Source organism: Orbicella faveolata, unplaced genomic scaffold, assembly GCF_042242905.1.
Source record: "Orbicella faveolata isolate gen_17 unplaced genomic scaffold, um_ofav_v1 contig_2, whole genome shotgun sequence".
NCBI lineage: Eukaryota > Metazoa > Cnidaria > Anthozoa > Scleractinia > Merulinidae > Orbicella > Orbicella faveolata.
This window is the reverse complement of record NW_028301547.1, coordinates 1,195,400-1,217,709: the sequence shown is the minus strand read 5'-3', so window position 1 is coordinate 1,217,709 and position 22,310 is coordinate 1,195,400. Positions and strand designations below refer to the sequence as shown.

The 22,310-nt window shown below is 40.0% G+C and overlaps 2 long non-coding RNA genes across 2 annotated transcripts; one reads left to right on the top strand and one right to left on the bottom strand.

Annotated features, from left to right (window-relative positions):
- The first annotated feature begins 254 nt into the window (after positions 1–254).
- On the top strand, positions 255–2,230 carry LOC149111561 (uncharacterized). Its single transcript, XR_016207063.1, has 2 exons — positions 255–490; positions 1,590–2,230. It is a non-coding gene; the product is annotated as an uncharacterized LOC149111561 (long non-coding RNA).
- A 3,027-nt stretch (positions 2,231–5,257) lies between these two features.
- LOC149111560 (uncharacterized) lies at positions 5,258–18,059 on the bottom strand. The gene is made up of 3 exons (XR_016207062.1): positions 17,757–18,059; positions 15,829–15,957; positions 5,258–5,458 (listed from the first exon to the last, which is right to left on the bottom strand). It is a non-coding gene; the product is annotated as an uncharacterized LOC149111560 (long non-coding RNA).
- Positions 18,060–22,310: the final 4,251 nt, after the last annotated feature.

Here is a 22,310-nt window from a genome sequence, read left to right as displayed (position 1 = left end):
GACTCAGTAAAAGACGATCATGCAGTTTTGGAAACTATTGTTACATAAACTTTGCCATAATTTTTGGAAAAGCCACATATTCCATGAAAGGCCGTATTTTTCTTCGATTGCTCTATGTACCTTTTCCAAAAAACTTCCACTGTGGAAAGTAGGATGGGTAACACAGGGTCTGATGGGGTTTAACTATCCTGCTACTAACGCCTTCAATTCATTTAATAAAATGTCTAGTCTAATAATTTAACTTTCCAGCGACGACGTACGGACAAGTCTCGAACAAGATCTTCCAAGGAAGCTGGAGACTTGGAAAGTGCCAGTGGAGCCAAAGAAAGTAACGAGGAAGATAAAGACACCGATAAAGCGGTGGTTGAGTCCGAAGGAAGTAAAGCGGCCAGTGGAAGAAATCAAGAAGCTTCAGACCATTTCTACAAAAAGCCACTCGTGAGAACCCACCCTTCTTTAGCGGTGGAAAACATCTATGACACTGTAACAGGTTGGTTAAGAAAACGATAAACAGTTATTAGGCATAGAAAACGAAGCTATCGCATGTGTTAGTTACTTACTTTGGCCTCTTCGCGCCATGTGGCGCATAAGGCCCCCACGAGATCACTCTAATGTTCCCTGTCCTGGGTGGTCTTTGCAGCCTCACCCTAGGTTAGGCTCTCTCTTTCCCAAAACTCTTTTTCAGCTGACGCCATCGCCACTTCAGCCTGGGCCGCCCGCGTTTGCGTGTTCCTGTTGGTGTCCCGTGCAAGGCTTCTTTGATGATGTTGTTTGCAGGCTTACTCAAGACATGGCCTATCCAATTCCACCTTCTTCTAGCTAGGTCTATCGTGATGTCTTCTTGGTTGCTTTTCTCCCTTATGCGCTTACGGGCATTGTGCCCTGCTGCAAGTCACTTTATCCAGCATATATAGAGCCACTACTTCCTGGTGTTGGTCTTCGCGACCTGCATAAAAGATGGTTTGTCCGCTACTGAGGGTGATCCTGCCACTTCCATTCCACCTTGTGTTGTACCATCTCGCGTGCCATCAGCGCTGATTTGTTTGGCTCGAGCATTCCTGCAACCCATCTTAAGTGCTTGTTTGGGCTTAGTGCAGGTTTTGGCCTGGAAGCTTCTGGAAGGCTTTCACATACAGGCGTCATGTATGCCTAGGCATCTCCCTGTTGCTCAGGCATGGGTTGTTGTTGCGATCTCGAAGAAATTTCTGTAAGAAATTAGTTTTTTTTACAGGGTGGGGTGATTGGCTCCCCGCCCAACCCTGGACGATCAGGGACGGTCCTTTGTAGGGTCTCTCCTCCGAGACCAATCTGGCATGGTTGAATCTGCCAGGGACTGATGTTCTAGCCGGCATAGGTCTTGGGACCACCGAGACACTCAAACCCTATCACCACAACAAGGTGGCGTGCCCAAGGTGGAGATAGTATGTTTGCGTCTAGCTAAATTAATTTACCGCCCACAAAGTCAGCGGAAAGTTGATTTGTGAGCAACTAGGAGGATCAGGATATTTTGCTGTGCTAATCAAGCTCAAAAAGCGAGCGCGTCAGTCAAGCTGTCTGAATGAAACTCATATATATCTTCTATTTTTCAGAATTCAGGAAGTAACCGTTCATGTTGGAAGACGCAGAAAATCAAAAATCAGATGTTCCTAGCTTAGTATATCATTGTAGGGTGATTGGCGAAGTTTAGGTCAAATCTGTGATTTGCACGTTTATTAACTCAGTTAAACATTTACCACAGCGCTAGTTGTTCTAGTACTAATAATCTTATATTATATTGTATGTACACACCTTACATTGAAGGTGAACAGAACGCTAACAAGGTTTGGCTTTCATTTTCAAGTAAGCATCTTTCAGAGAAATTGTTTTTGTTAGCGTAAAGAGTATAATTCTTATTGTTTTGTATATATTAAGCTGAGACACCAAAGTTTCGGATCTGCAATAGGTCGTACGGGCTCAACTAAATAAAATAAGCAAATAAGCGTTAGTGTTGTAGCTTATTATATGGCTGTGTCTCACAAGGACTGGGAACTACCGAATTCACGAATTTGATTGGCTGCAATCGACATTGACCGCGGTCCAGATTTTCCCATCAAGACCGACATCTAGACCGGTTTCATTTTGCGTTGAAAAAGTCGCAAACTAAAATACAAAAATGGTCAATATTTTCTTTTATTGTCTTCTCAATCATTTATGGAAGTGCCAAAAAGCCCGCTCCCGAAAAAAAAGTAAAGAGGACGAGCACATTTCGGCAGGTTTAAGTTAAGCTCATCGCCGTTCGAAAGCAAAATGTCAGCAAACCAGTTACATTAAACGAATTAAAGTTTTCTTCTTTGCCATATAATAAACATCTTATTAACCAAGCTAAGTCTGTCTGTATGGGAGAATCTTGGCCTCAGTCGTTTTGTACAGACGACCTCGGTCAAGATTCTCCCATAAAGACTTCCTGCTCGGTTAATAAGAGCTAAGTAAGTGGTATTCCCTTGTAAACATTTTAAGTAATCCCTTGTTGTTTTGTAGATGTAATAAAAAAAGCAAAAAAGACTAGCTAACTCGGAACTGTATTAGCGCAACACGAAATGAAAATACACCATTCATACTCACAACAAATACAAATTCCAGCAGCTCTGTTTTTCTACTCAGTGAAGGACAGGTACAGCCGCCCCTGAAAACTTGAATTATCATCTTGGAGCTCTAAGACCCTGTTCTGACTGATGCATTTGTCCAAACTTATGCAATAGGCCATTCCCAAGCTGGCTTTTGCCTCTGTGTCAAAACGAATCCTCGTTCGGAACGATTCATATGAAAATGTGTTCGCCAATAGGTTCATTTTCATGTTAATCAAACTCATTTTCATATGAACGGTTTTGCACGAGGAATCGTTTTGCAACAGAAGTACGTACAAGGTAACTCGAGAATGTCCTATAGGGCTCCCAACACACTGCTGTAGCTGGTGTTACAGCCACCCTCTGTGACACAGGGTACACTGTTGTGAATACCGCACAACAGCATTCGTATCGTCCGTGACTGAATCCATGTTCAGGAGCAGACTACCCGCCTAGAGAAGGCTGCTGCAGATCCCATGCAGGTGTCAAACGGATTTGCGTGCAATTTGGAGTAATACAATGTGCGAGCTGTCTGATATCAATAAGAATGGTGAAGCCAGTTAAGAATGCGGAGAGGAGCCATTTGAAGAAGATAATAATCAAACAAAGCCAGTGGTATTGATAATATCAGTGCGCGAATGCTGAAATTAGCAGCTCCTATTATTGCTCCGTCCGTTGCTAAATTAATTAATTATTCCTTCGTCACATCAGTTTTTCCTCAGCGCTGGAAGACTGCAAAAGTCACTCCGTTATTTAAAGGTGGGGATCCAGAAAACGTAAACAACTATCGTCCGATATCAGTGTTGCCAGTACTTTCCAAGGTAATAGAGAGGCATGTACACGACTCACTTTATAGTTATTTGTGTGTCAATAACTTAATTTATTCTAAGCAGTCTGGTTTTCGCAAGCGTCACAGTACAGAAACTGCTCTTATTGGAATTATCGACGAACTGCTGTTCAACCTTGACAGTGATCGCGTGAGTGGTATGATTTTAATTGATTATTGCAAGGTTTTCGACGTGGTTGATCACTCGATTCTATTGCAGAAACTTCAAGCATATGGGCTTGACAACAAATCGTTAATCTGGTTTCGATCATATCTGAATGAAAGGCGCCAGTTGGTATCTATGGGTAAAATAGAATTCCCTGCTGCTTGTGTTCGTCATGGTGTACCTCAAGGCTCAATTCTGGTTCCCTTGCTTTTCATCGCCTTTATTAACGATCTTCCGCTACATGTGAGCTCGGCTCAAATTGACCTATACGCAGAAGACACGACGTTAACCTCCGCTGCTAACTTTGATTCCGTTGGTGTTTTACAAAGTTCACTGACTACAGCAATTTCCGAGGTCGACCAATGGGCAACAGCTAATAAACTTCCTCTCAATGAGAGCAAGACAAAAGTGCTTACCATTACTGGCAAGCGACTTTCTACCAGAATTAACCATGACCTTGCTGTAGTTGTTAATGAAAAACAACTGGAGAATGTTCGTTCTGCAAAGCTTTTGGGACTAGAAATCGACCAAGAACTAACATTTATCCCTCATATGAAGAAATTGAGTAAAAAGCTCTCGCAGCGGATAGGCATTTTAAAGAGAATTAAATATTGTCTACCTCTAAAACATCGACTTATTTTCTATAACACTATGATAAGACCGGTAATTGATTATGTAAATGTGGTTTGGACGAGCTGTGATAAACATTGTCTTAACCGTGTTCTAAAGTTGCAGAAGAGGGCTGCTAGAGTTATTCCAGACGCCGATTGTCAAGCCTCCTCCGTCAAACTGTTCAATAAACTAAACTGGATACCATTTTTCGAACAGGTTAAACTAACTAAATGCTGTATTATATACAAGCGTTTACAGGGACATGTACCAACCTATCTTAAAAGTTTACTTAAGCTTACTAGCGACACTCATTCACGGCAGACTAGGTATGCCAACTTCAATATTGCTCGCCCTGTTATCAAACGTAAAACTGAAGGAGGAAGAACATTTACTCTGACTGCCTGTCAAGCCTGGAACAGCTTACCGCTATCAATGCGGAAAATAGCGTCGCTTAATTCTTTTGGAACTCTCTTTGGAAAAAAATTTTTGAAGAACAGCAGCTTTTAAATCATTTTATTCTGTGATTTAGTTATACTTTTTGTATTTTAAATTGATTTTATCTCTTATCTATTGTATTTTTATTCGTTATATTATCTCATAATTATGCCATAGTTTTAGCATCCGTATGGTACATAATTTTTAGAGGGCCACTGGTTTGTTAGTATTTTTATACTATTTTAGAGCTACCCTCTTTAAATAAAGTCTATACTTACTTACTTACTTACTTACTTACTTACTTACTTACTAAACCGCTAGACTTTCGATCATGATCCTGCTATTACAATACGATAGGTCAGTGATAAGACCATGTGTGGACTTCCGAGCCAAACGGACAAAGGAGAATGATTTATTATCAAACATGGGTCTTTTAAGCAATTATTTAAACATGTAAGAGATGGTAAACCATATTTTCTCATCTCCGGAAAACAGTCCTCCCTCGGATTTGACTTTAACGCGACAACGTACTTCTTACGACAAAACTACAGAATCAGCTAAGTACAATGTTATGTAAGAGCAACAGGGGCGTAGAAATAAATAGATCATCAGATCAACCATAAATTTTTCTCACTTTATTGAAATTACCTCGGAAAGTATACGTTCAAGACCAACTTTCACGTAGTGCACACGGTCAAATGTCACGACCTTCTGTCCTTGCGATTTAGACGACACGACATTGGCCCGCCCATGATAAGAATTGTTCCACCTGGATCCAATGTAAAGTTCGTCAGCTAGGACTGCAGAGCATTCATTCTAGAACAAAAGAAAGCTACAGGTATCATAAGAACCGAAATAACAAACCTCCTTCGCAAACCAAAAACAAAACTTACGTAAGCGCGCATGCATGCGTCACATTCAAAAGCATCCTTTCAGGTGAATTCGCTGTTATGTTGTTAAATTAAGTTAGTACCGGATAAAAACACGAGAACGAAACAGTGAAAGCATAAGTTCCAGACCACCAGAAAACGTCTGGCAACAGCCTTAAGTTCTTTACAGCCTGAGTCTCCTTTTCATTGATGAATATTTAATATACATTTTTAACGAAGCTATTATTGACTGTGTAGAAAGGAACGGCTCAACCAAATTTAAATTTTAGATCTTAGGAGCTTTTAATAGAGAACGTGGCACGGGAAAAAAAACACATGCATAGCAATGCAGAATTTACAATATTTGCCATCTTAATGTCCAACATTAAGCTACAGTGTAACACAGCCGCAAAGAGGTACAAGGAATAAAGCAAGATTTTCTACCGTCATTCCACTGAATTTGTTTTTTACTTTGTTTTTTTTCTAACCATTAACAAAATGCAGCAGAAGGGAAAAGTCCAAAAACAAGAAAACAAGAAAAAATTGAAAACGCCAGACCTGTGCTGTAGCCTAGAAACTACGATTTGAGGTTGAAAATATTTTTGTATAAAATAAGACGTTGAAAAGAAACTTCGGGCGACTGCCCACATGGCGAGCCCTGCACAATGACAGGCATAGCAAGTTAAATTGGGAAGACAACAGATGTGCACCATGACATTTCTCCAATACTTTACAAAGTCATAAACGTTTGTTTTTGGTTTGACTTAGTTATGAAGACAACAAGAAACCATTCTCAAATTAGTGAGCTATTTAATTATACTCATTTCAACCGTGCTATGAAAGTGATCGCAATATGGAGATTTACTTTCTTGCAGTTATTAGGAAACGGTCTTTTCTTTTTTGCAAGTGACGCTTGCGGCTTATTTAATTTCCGTTGGCTCAACATTCAAAGCGCTTTAAATCAGTCATCTTTTGCATGTGTTATTATTTCCGAAAGATCTCTTCCCGTCTTTTTGTTTTTCGAACACCATCGCGTTATTGTAGCAACGGTCTCGTCCAAAATATTTTGACGTGAGTCATGCAAATGATGTGACGTTATTTGTCCATAAAAAAGACTTGTTTTTGCTTGAAAACAATAAAGAGCTAACGAATAGCTATTGACCATCATAACAACAGTTAAATTTCTCTTTGTTGCAATTGGTTATCAAAACATGAGATTCATCATCACTATTTGTGAAGACTAGTCGCTTCTTCGAGGACGGACATCGCATTTTAAAGTTACATCGCTTCATCGTTTGCCTAAGGAAAGATCGATATCTCGGGGAAGTGCAACATCATACACTAAAGTGGATTTCATAATTCAAGACTGAGTTAAGTATGGCTGAAGGTTTAGTCATTCTTTTCTGGCTAGGGATATTTTGGAGCAGCTTAAACGCGACACAAGGTAAGTTTCTATTGCTTCTGCTCAAGTTTTTAGCACAAATATTTTGTTAGTTTCTCTCAGAATTAAAATATTAAGTAATAACTAATCTTCTGGCAAAAAAGATCATGGAATCGTTGCTTTAAAATTTACATTTTCGGGGTCATTTTGCAGGATTTAGCGTGATTTAAGGCGACTCGACTACCTAAATTTTTGCCTAAGTTTGTTACTAGGCAATTGAAGCAAGCACTTCTCTTGTCATCTAACCTTAACACTTGATTTGAACTTACTTGAAAACAGCCTAACTTAGGGTTGTTAGAATGGAACTTGCTGTTTTTCTGGACTGTGTATCATGATCCATACTAACATCATGTTAAAAGCTACGTTCCATTTGATTTCCTTTTACTTCTACGAGCACTAAAAGTTTTTAAGTTTTAAAATTTTGTTAAGGAAACATTGTAACAGTCACTTTCAGAACAGACATAATTCTCTGCGGGAGTCTCCTTACAATTAAAAAACAATAATGATAATTCAAATTGATAAAAAGAGTCAAGAAAATAAACGGAATGAGACATACCATGCCGGTTCATGGGAGTAAAGAACATTTCCTGGCTACACCTAAGTAAAATGCCCGTTTAGACTACCATTAGGTAACTGCAAAGAAAAGAAAAATGGAGCCACACAGGATTGGGCCATAGGGCGAGTACATGATGTAAAACAAGGCCTGTAATTTCGGCACGATCCGGAAGAGTTAATATGATGATTTAAGACTTTTTTTATCAGAACTTATTTTCTGTAGAAGAGAAATTAATAATGACGATCAAAGATTACAACTGGTGGGAGCCACAAACAAAGTTCAATCTCTGTGACGCCATAATAGGTTTACATAAGAAAACCAAAGGAACTACCGTATTTTGACCTTAGTGCAAATAAATAAAAGTACTCAGTGAGGGCTGCTAATTTCCATATGGTTTTTGTCAAGCCTATACGAAAACTTACAAAACTATATGTGAGCATTCTATAATCAGCTAATCATCTCATAAATTGATGGTGCCTGTCTGTGTAAGGCAAAAGTGAGCTTCTTCGAAACTCCCAAAAAGTATTGTTATCTCGTAGAGAACACTTAATTTAAGGTGGCTCGAAAGAGTTTCCAGTATTTTCCAAGACTTAGATTTTGATGGGTCATTATAGCCACTCTATATCGGTTGATGCCAAATTCATGGTATCAAAAACTGCCCAATCATTCTTGAAAATGTTGCTGTCAATTTTGTGGGACAATAGGCTGCGATAGAAACAATATGACTTGCTAAAAACACCCTTAATCTTAGCTTTAAGCGCTTATAACTCAAAAACCATCTCGGTGACCCACATTCTTTAATATCAAATTGTAATAAGCATGATAAGATGCAAATTTTTGCACCTCTGTGGAGTGAGTTCAGAGCCAACTTACATTTTTGAAAATTTAAGGCGGCTCTGAACCTACTCCGCAGAATTTTTTAAAGTTAAGTTAAACTTATCGTGATTATTACAATTCGATAATAAAAAATGGGGGTCACCGAGCTCGTTTTTGAGCAATAAGCGCTTAAAGCTAAAATTGAGGGTGTTTTTAGCAGGTAATATTGTTGCTATGGTCACCTGTCAAATTAAAAGGATGACCGCAACTAGTTTACTAGCCATTGGCAATTTGTAGAACACCATAACTGTAGCATCACTTGTTAAACAGTGGTGGTATTCATCCTTCAAGGTACAGCCTCCTTAAACTAGTTTTTCAGCAGAACGTCGTCCATACAATACTATTGAAAACTTTTAATGTTGCCACAGCAACCAACACTAACAAATATCCTTCTAAATCTGTTAACTAACGAGACGTTATCTGGCACACCCCTACTCGAGCTCGTTAAAAATTCATCAAGTTTAAACAAAGGAAATCATGACCGTGACGGTGTTTGGATATCTGATCTTATTTAGCATCGCTTTTGACGATTTTATTTCTCCGTTATCTCCTTAGTTATATTTTCGAGTGAGAGGATATATAAAACACTCAAGGCAGTGTTTGACCACAATAAGAAGCACCTCGAAAGTCGTCAAAAATACCCCGCTACGCGTTGTATTTTCGTACTCGTCAATATCGTCAAACACAGTCTCTCGAGTTTGATATATCACCTCAAGCATCAAAGAGCTGCCTTCTACAGTCAGGGAGACACAGTACTTTACTGATGTGACACAATTTAATTTCACCCTACATTCATATTTAGGTTCACCCAAGGGATATCCAACAGCTGAACCAGCAACTGATCAAACAACTGATCCCACAACTGATCTAACAACTGCTCGAACCACTGAACCAACTACATATCCAACACCTGAAACAACAACTGAACCAACCATTGATCCAACAACTGATTTAACCACACATCCAACAACTGACCCCACAACTAAACCAACAAGTGATTCAACCACTGACCTAACCACTGATCCAACCACAGATCCAACAACTCATCCAACCACTGATCCAACAACTGAGCTAACCACTGATCCAACCAAAGATCCAACAACTGTTCCAACCACTGATCCAACATCTGATCCAACCACTGATACAACAACTGATCCAACAACTGATCCAACAACTGATCCAACCACTCATCCAACCACTCATCCAACCACTCATCCAACCACTGATCCAACCACTGATCCAACAACTGATACAACAACTGATGCAACAACTGATCCAACAACTGATCCAACAACTGATCCAACAACTGATCCAACAACTGATCCTACAACTGATCCAACAACTGATCCAACCACTGATCCAACAACTGATCCAACAACTGATACAAGAACTGATCCAACAACTCATCCAACAACTGATCCACCAACTGATCCACCAACTGATCCAACAACTGATCCACCAACTGATCCAACAACTGATCCACCAACTGATCCACCAACTGATCCAACAACTGATCCAACAACTGATACAACAACTGATCCAACAACTGATCCAACAACTGTTCCAACCACTGATCCAACAACTGATCCAACAATTGATCCAACAACTGATCTAACAACTGATCCAACAACTGATCCAACGACTGATCCAACAACTGATCCAACAACTGATCCAACAACTGATCCAACAACTGATCATACAACTGATCCAACAACTGCTCCAACAACTGATACAACCACTGATCCAACAACTGATCCAACAACTGATACAACCACTCATCCAACAACTGATACAACAACTGATCCAAAAACCGATCCAACAACTGATCCCACAACTGATCCAACAACTGATCATACAACTGATCCAACAACTGATCCAACCACTGATCCAACAACTGATCCAACCACTGATCCTACAACTGATCCAACAACTGATCCAACAACTGATCCAACAACTGATCCAACAACTGATCCAACCACTGATCCAACAACTGATCCAACAACTGATCCAACAACTGATACAACAACTGATCCAACAACTGATACAACAACTGATCCAACAACTGATCCAACAACTGATCCAACAACTGATCCAACAACTGATCCAACCACTGATCCAACAACTCATCCAACAACTCATCCAACAACTCATCCAACAACTAATCCAACAACTGATCCAACAACTGATCCAACAACTGATCCAACAACTGATCCAACCACTGATCCAACCACTGATCCAACAACTGATCCAACAACTCATCCAACAACTCATCCAACAACTCATCCAACAACTGATCCAACAACTGATCCAACAACTGATCCAACAACTGATCCAACAACTGATCCAACCACTGATCCAACAACTCATCCAACAACTGATCCAACAACTCATCCAACAACTGATCCAACAACTGATCCAACAACTCATCCAACAACTGATCCAACCACTGATCCAACAACTGATCCAACAACTGATACAACAACTGATCCAACCACTGATCCAACAACTGATCCAACAACTGATCCAGCAACTGATCCAACCACTGATCCAACAACTGTTCCAACAACTGATCCAGCCACTGATCCAACAACTGATCCAACAACTGATCCAACAACTGATCCAACAACTGATCCAACCACTGATCCAACAACTGATCCAACAACTGATCCAACAACTGATCCAACCACTGATCCAACCACTGATCCAACAACTGATCCCACAACTGATCCAACCACTGATCCAACAACTGTTCCAACAACTGATCCAGCCACTGATCCAACAACTGATCCAACAACTGATCCAACCACTGATCCAACAACTGATCCAACAACTGATCCAACAACTGATCCAACAACTGATCCAACAACTGATCCAACAACTGATCCAGCAACTGATCCAACAACTGATCCAACAACTGTTCCAACAACTGATCCAGCCACTGATCCAACAACTGATCCAACAACTGATCCAACCACTGATCCAACAACTGATCCAACAACTGATCCAACAACTGATCCAGCCACTGATCCAACAACTGATCCAACAACTGATCCAACAACTGATCCAACAACTGATCCAACAACTGATCCAACAACTGATCCAACAACTGATCCAACCACTGATCCAACAACTGATGCAACAACTGATCCAACAACTGATCCAACAACTGATCCAACCACTGATCCAACAACTGATCCAACAACTGATACAACAACTGATCCAACAACTCATCCAACAACTGATCCAAGAACTGTTCCAACCACTGATCCAACAACTGATGCAACAACTGATCCAACCACTGATCCAACAACTGATCCAACAACTGATCCAACCACTGATCCAACAACTGATCCAACAACTGATCCAACAACTGTTCCAACCACTGATCCAACCACTGATGCAACAACTGATCCAACCACTGATCCAACAACTGATCCAACAACTCATCCAACAACTGATCCAACAACTGATCCAACAACTGATACAACAACTGATCCAACCACTGATCCAACAACTGATCCAACCACTGATCCAACAACTGTTCCAACAACTGATCCAACAACTGATCCAACTACTGATCCAACAACTGATCCAACAACTGATCCAACAACTGATCCAACCACTGATCCAACCACTGATCCAACCACTGATCCAACAACTGATCCAACAACTGATCCAACAACTGATCCAACCACTGATACAACAACTGATACAACAACTGATCCAACCACTGATCCAACAACTGTTCCAACCACTGATCCAACCACTGATCCAACAACTGATCCAACAACTGATCCAACAACTGATCCAACCACTGATCCAAGCCCAGATTCGACAACTAATCCAACCACTGATCCAATCACTGACCCTACCACTGATCCAACCACAGATGTTGCATCTCATCCGCCAACTCAGCCAACGACGGATCCGCCTACTGAGGTATCAACTCTGCCACCAAGTGAGACTACAACGGATCCATCGACCGTGATTGTCGATGCGAGTGTCACATTTATAAACCTCATATTCATTGAGGCTTATGAAGACACCAGTAGCCGTGAATTTGGGGAGCTGAAGAACAGAGTAGAAGGGGCACTGACAGCTCTATTTCAGGGCTATCCTAATTTCCTTTACGTTGTTGTAATCAGTTTTAGTACCGGTAGTGTCATTGCCAATTATTCAGTTGCCTTTAGCGATGCTGCTTCCCCTACTGAAGCAGAACTAAAATCCCGTTTGGAGTCCGTCAATGGGACAGAAATGTTTGATGGACTTATTGTTAAAAACGTTATATTTTCGCAATCGAGTGTGAAACAGGAAGAGGAAGAAGATAGCAGTGATTCACTGCCTGGATGGGCCGTTGCACTGATAGTTCTCGCCTGCCTGGCTTTAATAGTTCTGATTATTGTCTTGACTTTCATACTGATGGTGAGTATAAGAATTCTATCTGTAGCTTGTGTTTAAGTATAGAATTAGAAACACGCCCAGCACAAGAATCCACTCTCAAATATACATCTCTATCTGAAACATCGTTTTTAAGACACTTCAAATGTTTAATAGTATAGGGAGAGCAGATCAACGTTCCAAATGTCAGGAGTCTAAGTTCGCCTTACTGTAGAAACCTATTCACCATGGCAGCTTCTTTTTTTAAGTAACTTGAACTGATTTAAATATAAATCCGCCCTTGACAAAATCAGGCTTTAAGGTCGGGTTACGCTCGTGGCTGTGCGATAAAGAGAAATTGCAAATAATAAATTAATCACGTTTCTACGTTTAATGACATTTTACAGAGGAGAAGGAAGCGAGGTAGGGAAACGACAAGGGTTCTACACAACTCCATTTACATCGATACACTGCGACAAAAAGAAAGGCGCAAAGAAGGAGATGGAGAATCAGCGACAGAAACGAATGCTTATGAAGAACTAATTGCTGCACCAAAAGAAAAAGATGTAGAAAGTGGCGATGCGGTCGGCCAAGAACTGCACACAACCCAAAAGGAAGAAGACTATCAGGAGGTTGTGGTTGTAGAAACATATTACGACAACCCAGGAGAGGGGACGCCCTCACGTTCCCATGGCAACGATGACTAAGAAAATCTGTCCTAAGGGGTAAGGGGAAATAAAGTTGAAACACTTGACTTTTTATGACTACTTGCATTCCTTTCACTTTTGTTTTCCTTAAGCCTTTTTTCGTTTTAACTGCACAGGATGATCAACAAGCAGGCATAGCTCAGAGCATAAAACAAAACCAAATAAAAAACGAAAAACAGATAGACTGCTTTTGATACTCAACCCCCGGGGGGAGGGAACTCTACAAAATGTTATATGTGGAGGCTCTGCCTCGAGGTCCAACCCCTTATCAATTTTGTATACCATTTTAACAGGCTTTCATAACCGGCCCGTATTATGAATAAATCGCCAAGAAAGGAAATCTTTTTGTCATTTTCATGTACTGCTTAATAAATGAAATGATGCAGCCAAAAGGTTTGTTTGTTCGAAATATTTTAATTAACGGCCCTTTTGATTACCTAAACGACAGATTTCCCCACCCTTTCATATACTCCGACGAGTAAAATCCCGACCCTTTTATATACCTGAAGCCTGAAAAAGGTACCCCTTTCTGGCGGCCCCTCCCCCGGGTACTCAACTCAAATGCACTCTTAAAACATGATTAAACATTAAACATTAATTATTTATTATTTTTACAACAAGGTACTTTAAATTATCTGTTTATAATGCTGAGTTTCTTGGAAGAATATCATATGACTAAATTCGCACCATAACTAAGGAACCAACTTTATCATACACTGGATCTTAATATCTTCTGATGTCATTTTACAGGTTATTAAAAGCAAACTACCCAGTGGAAGATCACTTGGAATGCACGAAAAATTCATTTTGTTTAATCATGGCTGCTTAGTTTTAAACCTTAATTAATAGATATTTTTCGTTAGTTCATTGCTATTTAAATCGGGTAATTTTTTAAAGTAGTTTTGAGAATAATTTTTAGAGTTATTTTTATCTAGCAATATTACTTATTATTTTAACTTAGCTTTTATATTTTATCATTATTGTTTATCTAGTCAACTGTTAGGACCTCTAGTGATATTACTCAGATATGTGTTACACTGACTGAAAAACCCTGGTTATAAATAGATTTACCGATCCATATATAGTTGTTGAAATATTACGTGAGTATGGTACACGTATGACAATGATTCTGGCTTTTTTTGTTATTAATCTAGAGACATTTGGACGGTTCTTAAACCTTCATCAGTTACAAACTTTACGTAGTTATGTGCCAGGCAAGTTACCAGACAATATCTCACCTGTATATTTAAATATTAACCCAGGAGCGCACGTTGGACATTATAATTTCATATCCAACAAGCGTGAGTACAGTAATTGTGATATTGAAAATGCCCCAAAATATAGGAAAGTAGAATAGATTAAAAACGCCCCCAAAAAACTATGCGTACCTTTACCATGTTTGTAGAGTATGGTATAATGGCTCATATACCATGATGGCTAAGCCAATGAAAAGTCTTGAATTGCATTATCCAGTGATCCAGTTTTTAATGAATTGAGACATATAATAGGCATTTACATAGTGGGGTTGGACATGACTAAATGTAACGACCAATACTATTTAAATGTACCGAATCTGAACCAGCTGAAATAGGCGCAACTGCCACAGTATTATGCGTGCTTCAGTTATATATTTAAGGACACAGAGGCAATTTGTACTCAAAAGTACAGCTAGTAAATTAAACTTGAAGATGATGTTTTGATTGATTACTGCTACCATTCAGTAATTTACAAATGACAGATGACTACTCCGAAGATGATAGAAAGATTGTCAGTTGATGACGAGGGGGCACATAATGTGAGCCACTGCCAAAAATTTGTATATAAATAGTTCATTGAGTCCATTAACTTCAATAGCACCCACTACTAACCACGATATTAATTGAGAAAAGAACTTGTTTCATTTGATTTTAATTTAATATTTTTGCAAAGACATTGGCCTTTTTACTGTCCTAACTCCTACAATATATTGTAAATATTTCTAGATTAACTCTTGGTATCGTTTGGAGCCTTGTTCAATAAATTGGGATAAAATGTTGCTGTGTTTGTCTGCATAGCTCAGAGAATTCTTGCACTGTGATTGGATAACAAGGAGTAAGTTTGTTATAATTGGACCCTTCCAGCGACTGGTAAATTGATGAACACTACCTAGGATTATTCATTTCCAAATTCAAAATATGACAACATTCTCTGCCTAACAATTTTAAAAATTTATATTTAAATATCTTAATTGACCACTCCCCCAATGGCGCTTTTCAAGTCCAATGGAAACAAATGATGCCAATGCTAAATCATCAAATACTTAACAATTTAAAATGATTGTATTACAGGCTAACTAAATTGATTAAAATAGCCTTACTCACCAAGTGTGTCAACCAGCTAGGCTGCCAGATCGACTAACTTCCCAACAAATACCACTGGGTCAATAATGCTGGCAGCCTCTGCTTTCTATCACTGCCATTGAAGATTGAAGAGTTCACTTCATTGAATACCTTTCATAGTAAAGCAGAATAATTTCAGCTTATTGCACGTTACCATGACTTTCGTATCAGTTAATACAAATTTTCTTTACAGTACAACGTCAAGAACTCCATAAATAACTTACTCAAACAGGATTCTTGACGAACTACAAACTCCTTTGATATCTTGAGTCCATAACAAATTAAGTTAAAAATAACACAAATTTAGATGAGCATGAATGAAGATTTACAGTCAGTATTAAACGCGGACTGCCGACTGCAGACTTCTGACTGACTACAGGGCTAAAATGCAATCTGAAGGTGAAATACAGACTGAGGGTAAAATGCAGACTGAGGACAAAATTAAGATCAGGGAGGGGGGTACTCCAATATAAAAAGGGCAGGGGTGCTCGTCGGAAATTTTGAAAAGACCCCCTAAGAGGTGCCAAGATCCTGTTTGGTGGGTGTGGCTTGAAATGTTTTTCACCCCTAAGAAGTACCAGTTCTCAAACGACACAGTTATCTTCTGTCTTATTTTTTGCAGCTCAATACTCTAAAAGGAACCTTAAAGGCTGGCCCACTGTGAACCTTTTGAGCCTTAACACCTTAGAAGGTACCAAAACTGCTTTTTTAGTCCCTAAAGGGTACGACGAACACCCCAGCCTTTTTATATGGGAGTCCATCTCCTGGGAATGCAGACTGCAGACCAGGGATAAAATGCAGATGCAGACCAGGGGTAAAATGCAGACTGCAGGCCAGGGGTTGAATGCAGACTGAAGACCAAGAGTAAAATGCAGACTGCAGGCGAGGGGTTAAATGCAGACTGCAGGCCAGGGGTTAAATGCAGACTGCAGGCCAGGGGTAAAATGCAGACTGCGGGCCAGGGGTAGAATGCAGACTGCAGACTAGGGGTAAAATGCACACTGCAGACCAGGGGTAAAATGCAGACTGCAGACTAGGGGTAAAATGCAGACTGCAGGCTAGGGGTAAAATGCAGACTGCAGACTAGGGGTAAAATGCAGACTGCAGGCCAGGGGTAAAATGCAGACTGCAGGCCAGGGGTAAAATGCAGACTGCAGGCCAGGGGTAAAATGCAGACTGCAGGCCAGGGGTAAAATGCAGACTGCAGGCCAGGGGTAAAATGCAGACTGCAGACTGTAGACTTTTTGACTGAATCATGTTACCATTTTTATCATTGACAGCTAACCATAAGCAGGCTACCCTGAGTGATATTCAGGCTAACCAGAGTGATATTCAGTCCAATCAGAGTGATGCTCAGGCTAACAAGAGTTCAGAGGTAATCACTTCAATTACCCTGATTCACCATGCTTACAGTTAGCTCTCGATAATGGAAACAACACGATATATACTTTAAAGTCCTGTAGTCAGCAGTCTGCATTTTATCCCTGGTCTGCAAGTGTACATTTTAGCCTCAGTCCGCATTTTCACCCGGTCTGCAGTCTGCAGCCTGCATTCTGCATTTTACCCCTGGTTTGCAGTTTGCAGAGAGTCCGTAGTCTCCATTTTACCCCTGGTCTGCAGTCTGCAGTCCGCAGTCTCAATTTTACACCTGGTCTACAGTGTGAAGTCTGCAGAATTGACTAGTGCATTATTCCACTTAGAATACTTCCACTTTATCTCAACTCTAAGGGTCTCCTCTAAAAAATTTGAACTTACATTTCGATATTTACATTCCATATCTTCACCCATTTTCTCTTAGTTTTGCAGTGGGCCAGGGATGTCGAATTTAGCACTGGATAATTCGTTTAATTCACTGTTCAATACAACCTGGCGTTTCAGGGTTGTAGAGATAATAACCGGCTTCTACTAACCTGATTGAAGAGATTCATTCCACATCTGGTACGGCGCGCAGCTCCGCCAATAGCGCCATGTTTTCATACTAAGATGTACCGCTGACCGTCCAGCAAATTTCGGTTAATATTTAACAAGTGTAATACAAACTCTAAAAATAAATTACGTCTTTCATTGTGTTCTCCGTTACCTCGCAATTGGTAAGATTCCTTGTTGTCAAAATTCTTCAGTACGATGATCCGTTATTTACAAAATGTAAAGAGATCGATTTCCAAGGGTTGTCTCTAACTCTGTGAAAGCTGTATCAGTGTAGTACTGAAGAAGAAAGCCATTCCAAGTCAACTGTCAGAATTGTCAACAACATGCCAATAAAAATAAAGCTACATCACAAACCACGTGGTCAGTCCTGCTGTGAACCCTCTCTTTTCTTTGTCGTTCTTTTTGAAGAATTTTTGTGAGTTATGGTTTCTACGGTTTAACAATGTTCTAAAAACTTCAATACGACATCGCGGCATTGTGGGCAAACATTGATTTAGATACCCGCGCTACTGAAGCCGTATCACTCAGTCACCTTCAATAAATTGCCTTCAATTAACTTTGCCACTTTATTTACCGAAATTTTACCAGCTTCATCACTCAAGTATCATTTTAATGGATCCATATCTGCACCACGCGGTAACGATTGACAGCGAACACCCTTGGCAATTTTTTTAGCCGGGAAGTAAACCCGCTTACATTGTAAACGCGATGAGATCTGGAGAACAAAGGAGTTTACAAAAATCACTGCAAAAACAATTCGTCAATTCTCAAGACTGAACATTACACGGGTTCATGAAGGATGACAGGGGTTGCGCGCAAGATTTTCATGCCAAATTGTCAGCGAGATCTTTGAGTCCTCAGCTTCTGCCGCTATCGTTTTCCCTCTCTTCTGTCCTCTTCTATAAAACGGTCTCCAGAATCAAACTAGTAGCACCACATTCTATCGCGCGCGCACGAGCGCAACGTTTATTATGACACACACATTTCAGTCTTCAGAACAAATCCAGGTTTTCGGTTGTGGCTGGAGTTTCGGCTATCAACGTAGAAAATGGTTTTTGTAACCTGCTGGTTAGCGTTCATTGCTGTTAGCAACGTGATTGGACGTTTTACTAAGAATCGTTGCGATGAAAGGTAAGGCTAAACAACAAACATAATACTTCACTAATGTCGAACTCCGTGAACTGCTTTCTCCAATGGTGGCGGCTTATTGTAAAACGTTCTACGACTTTCGTTTTTCGTTGATATGATCGCGATACAGAAAAAGCAATTTTCAATATCGTTTTAGCAATATTTAAAACGGCGTTGGCACAGTATAATGAAACCAGCCGTTATGAGTAGAAAGAAAACGCATTTTATTCGTTTGTCTTATCGGTGGACCGTGTTCACGGCAACAGTGTAAACAACAGGGTCGCGCGTGGCGAGATGGCGCGGACCATTTATTCGTATTTACTTTGAAGCATAATTAAATGAATATCAACGAACTCGGCTTAGTTACCGGACAAGTTAGATAGCACGTAGCGCTGACTCCGACACATCCTATCAAATTTTGACGTCGTTTACGAAATAAATTCGTAACGCAAGAAAGTTCATAGTATTTACGTGATCATAGTATTTAGTCACGTGTGTAAGTTGGCGAACGTCATCCTGGAGCTGCGTGCGACTGGGTGCGAGTGTAAAACGGAGCAATGGAAAAGAAACCAGAGCAGAGATCGCTGGTAGTGCTTGCGTTTTTCGTTTACCAGATAGGAAGTATGCTTAAGAACGTAAGGTATTTTTACCGCAAAGGGTTTATCTATATTTTTAGGAAAAGGCAGACGACAAATTAAGCTGCCGTACATGCCGACATCAAAAGACTTAGCTCAAAAAGAACACGAACACACCTGTCCTATAAGCTAGCGACTCGAGGTGTTACTCGCTGGAGCCAGCAAAAAAAAGAATGGGCGATTATCGCGATGGAATATGTGATATCAGAAATGCGATTTCGATTTACAAATTATTATTAGGAATGATTTTTAGAAATTTGATTTCGATTGCAGCGATTTCGATCGCTCGATTAGTTCGCGAGAATCTGAGATGCTGGCGAAATGGCTGTAGTACATTAGCCCCCGAGTGTAGTAGCAGCTTATTCGGCGAATTATGCTAGTCCCCTTACGAAGAGAAACTGTTTTTCTTCCAAGATAAACCCAATCATAATAAAGCAATTCTTTTTTCGTTGGTTTTCAGCGACAATACAGTGAAGGGAGAGGAGATATCAGTTAAAAAGAAGGTAAGAGATTGAGTAAGAAAAAGGTGTCAGTAGACCACAGGGGTCCACAGGTGAGCCACAGCTTATCAACATGACCAGCGGTGTACGTTGCTAATCCACGTAGGTCAATGCTAGTCTTTCACATCTCCCAGTCGACGGGTGCACTGACCTGCTTTTCCCTCAACTATAGTCCTGTAACTTTGAAGTACCTGACAGAGGTATATTTTGATTACCTTAGGAATTGAGAATTGTCATGTGAGAAAGTATCTTTGTAACACAACAAGAAAATTCGTCAAAATAAAACAATAAGAGGTGTTAGGAAGTTTTAGTTTATGTATGTTCTCAGGATGCGAGGTTACAACTACCGAAAAATCCTTATCCCTCTAATTGTTTTGACATAGACACAAATCGATTGAATCATCTCATAAGGGAGGAGACAGCGCCACATAAGTTTGTTGTACTGTTCGCTCTTCTGTTCTCGACCCTTTTGTACAATTGTCTTACGAGAGTGGTACAAAAGAACGAGAACAAAATTGGTAAGAATGAAAATTATGTCTATCAGTTCTTAAAACTCGTCCCTCGCCCGGCGAATGGAACGTCTCACCGAGGAAAGCATAGAGTATTTACATTAGGGACCCTGGCAACTGGAAATAATTGAATGTGGACGCCAAACCAGTCGATATAAATTCCATCAGTTAGGTGACATTTTCAGAACAAATCTTTCCTATCAACGCAGGGCTTTGTCAGCCACGAGATGAAATCTCGCGCGAATGCATTAGATACCGCTAACACGAATTACCAGTGTAAATTATATGCACTGAGATTTTAAAGTCTTCAAGTTAAAGGTTAAAGGTTCAGATACGTTTTTCTCTTGTGCTCGTTTTGTTCAGACAAGGACAAGAAAACGAAAGAACACAGAACAGCACGAATACTGTGAGGAAAATAAAGTTCGTCGAAAGGAAGTGCATGCTCAGTGGCTCAACAATTTATCCAACTGCACCGAGGTTAAAGTCCTTGGAGAAGGAGCTTTCGGAAAAGTAGGAAAATTTAAAATTAAGGATAACTATCGTTCAGGAATTCCAATCTTTAGCCATTCTCTAGTCCACAAAATTTAAAATTTGTTGTGTTTGCTCGTAGAGTCCTTGGAGAAGCCTTGTTTCTGACAGTTCTAATCTAATTTCTAGCGAGCTTTATGAGAAAATTAGACATTTCAGAGAACTAGTATTGTATGTGTGGGTTGGTGTTATATAAAACACCTCAAAGGCAGATCATGGCAATACAGTAACGCATTCATTTTACTCTTGTTATTTAGGTTAGCTTGTATCGGCAAAATGACACCAAAATGGATTATGCCGTCAAAGAAATGAAAAAATTTGATCTAGACAGTTACGCGATCGAAAGAAAAATCTTGGAGCTCGGTAATTCCACTCCGCTTGGAATCTTTTTCTGTCAGCACTTTGTGGAGAGTTCTTTTATAAGGTATGTGAAAATCGAATACCACTTTATAAATTAGAAACGTTTTCCTTAGTTTCCCAGCATTTCAAGAAGAGAAAAAAGTGTAACGACTAAACACAGGATATATAACAATTGATCGTTTAAAACTTGTAAGTGTAAATAAGTTATATGAACAGTCGTCTAACTTTGCATGCTCTACCTCCCCCTCCCTTCCCTCCTCCTCCACCCCCCAGCCCCCTCTGGAGATAGGTCTGAGATTGCCTCTGGTCCTCTTCTCCCGGGGGAGGGAGTAACAGGGGCTTGATTTTGCTTTGGGTAACTACAGTTAGAGTTATCGTGTAACTCACGGGAAAAAGAACTTAGCTTTGTTTGAAAGTCTGATGATTGTCGGACGATCTTGCAGCGACCTCATTTCTGTTGTTGTCCAGAAGTCTCTGTTTATTGTCCTAGATAGATGGATAGATAGATAGATAGATAGATAGATAGATAGATAGATAGATAGATAGATATTTCTTTCCCGTATGCGATTGGTCCAAACACGCCACGTGACGCACCCGGAAGTGGAGAGTATCCGAGATTATTATTCTCTAGCAATGCCCCTGGCGTGCTAAAGGCGGCTTTGCATTTCGTAATATTGTAACTATAACTGCAGAACGTTTTCGAGTTACACAAAAAACTGTTCAGCGAATTGCAAGAGAGGTAGGATGAAATTGAATATGTAACAAGTTTGTGGCGCCGTGCCGTCATCGAGTCGTTAATATATAATTGCTATTCAAAAGTTCACAGACGCGCAATTAATATCTATAGAGAAGAAGACTATCTTTCAGTCATAGAG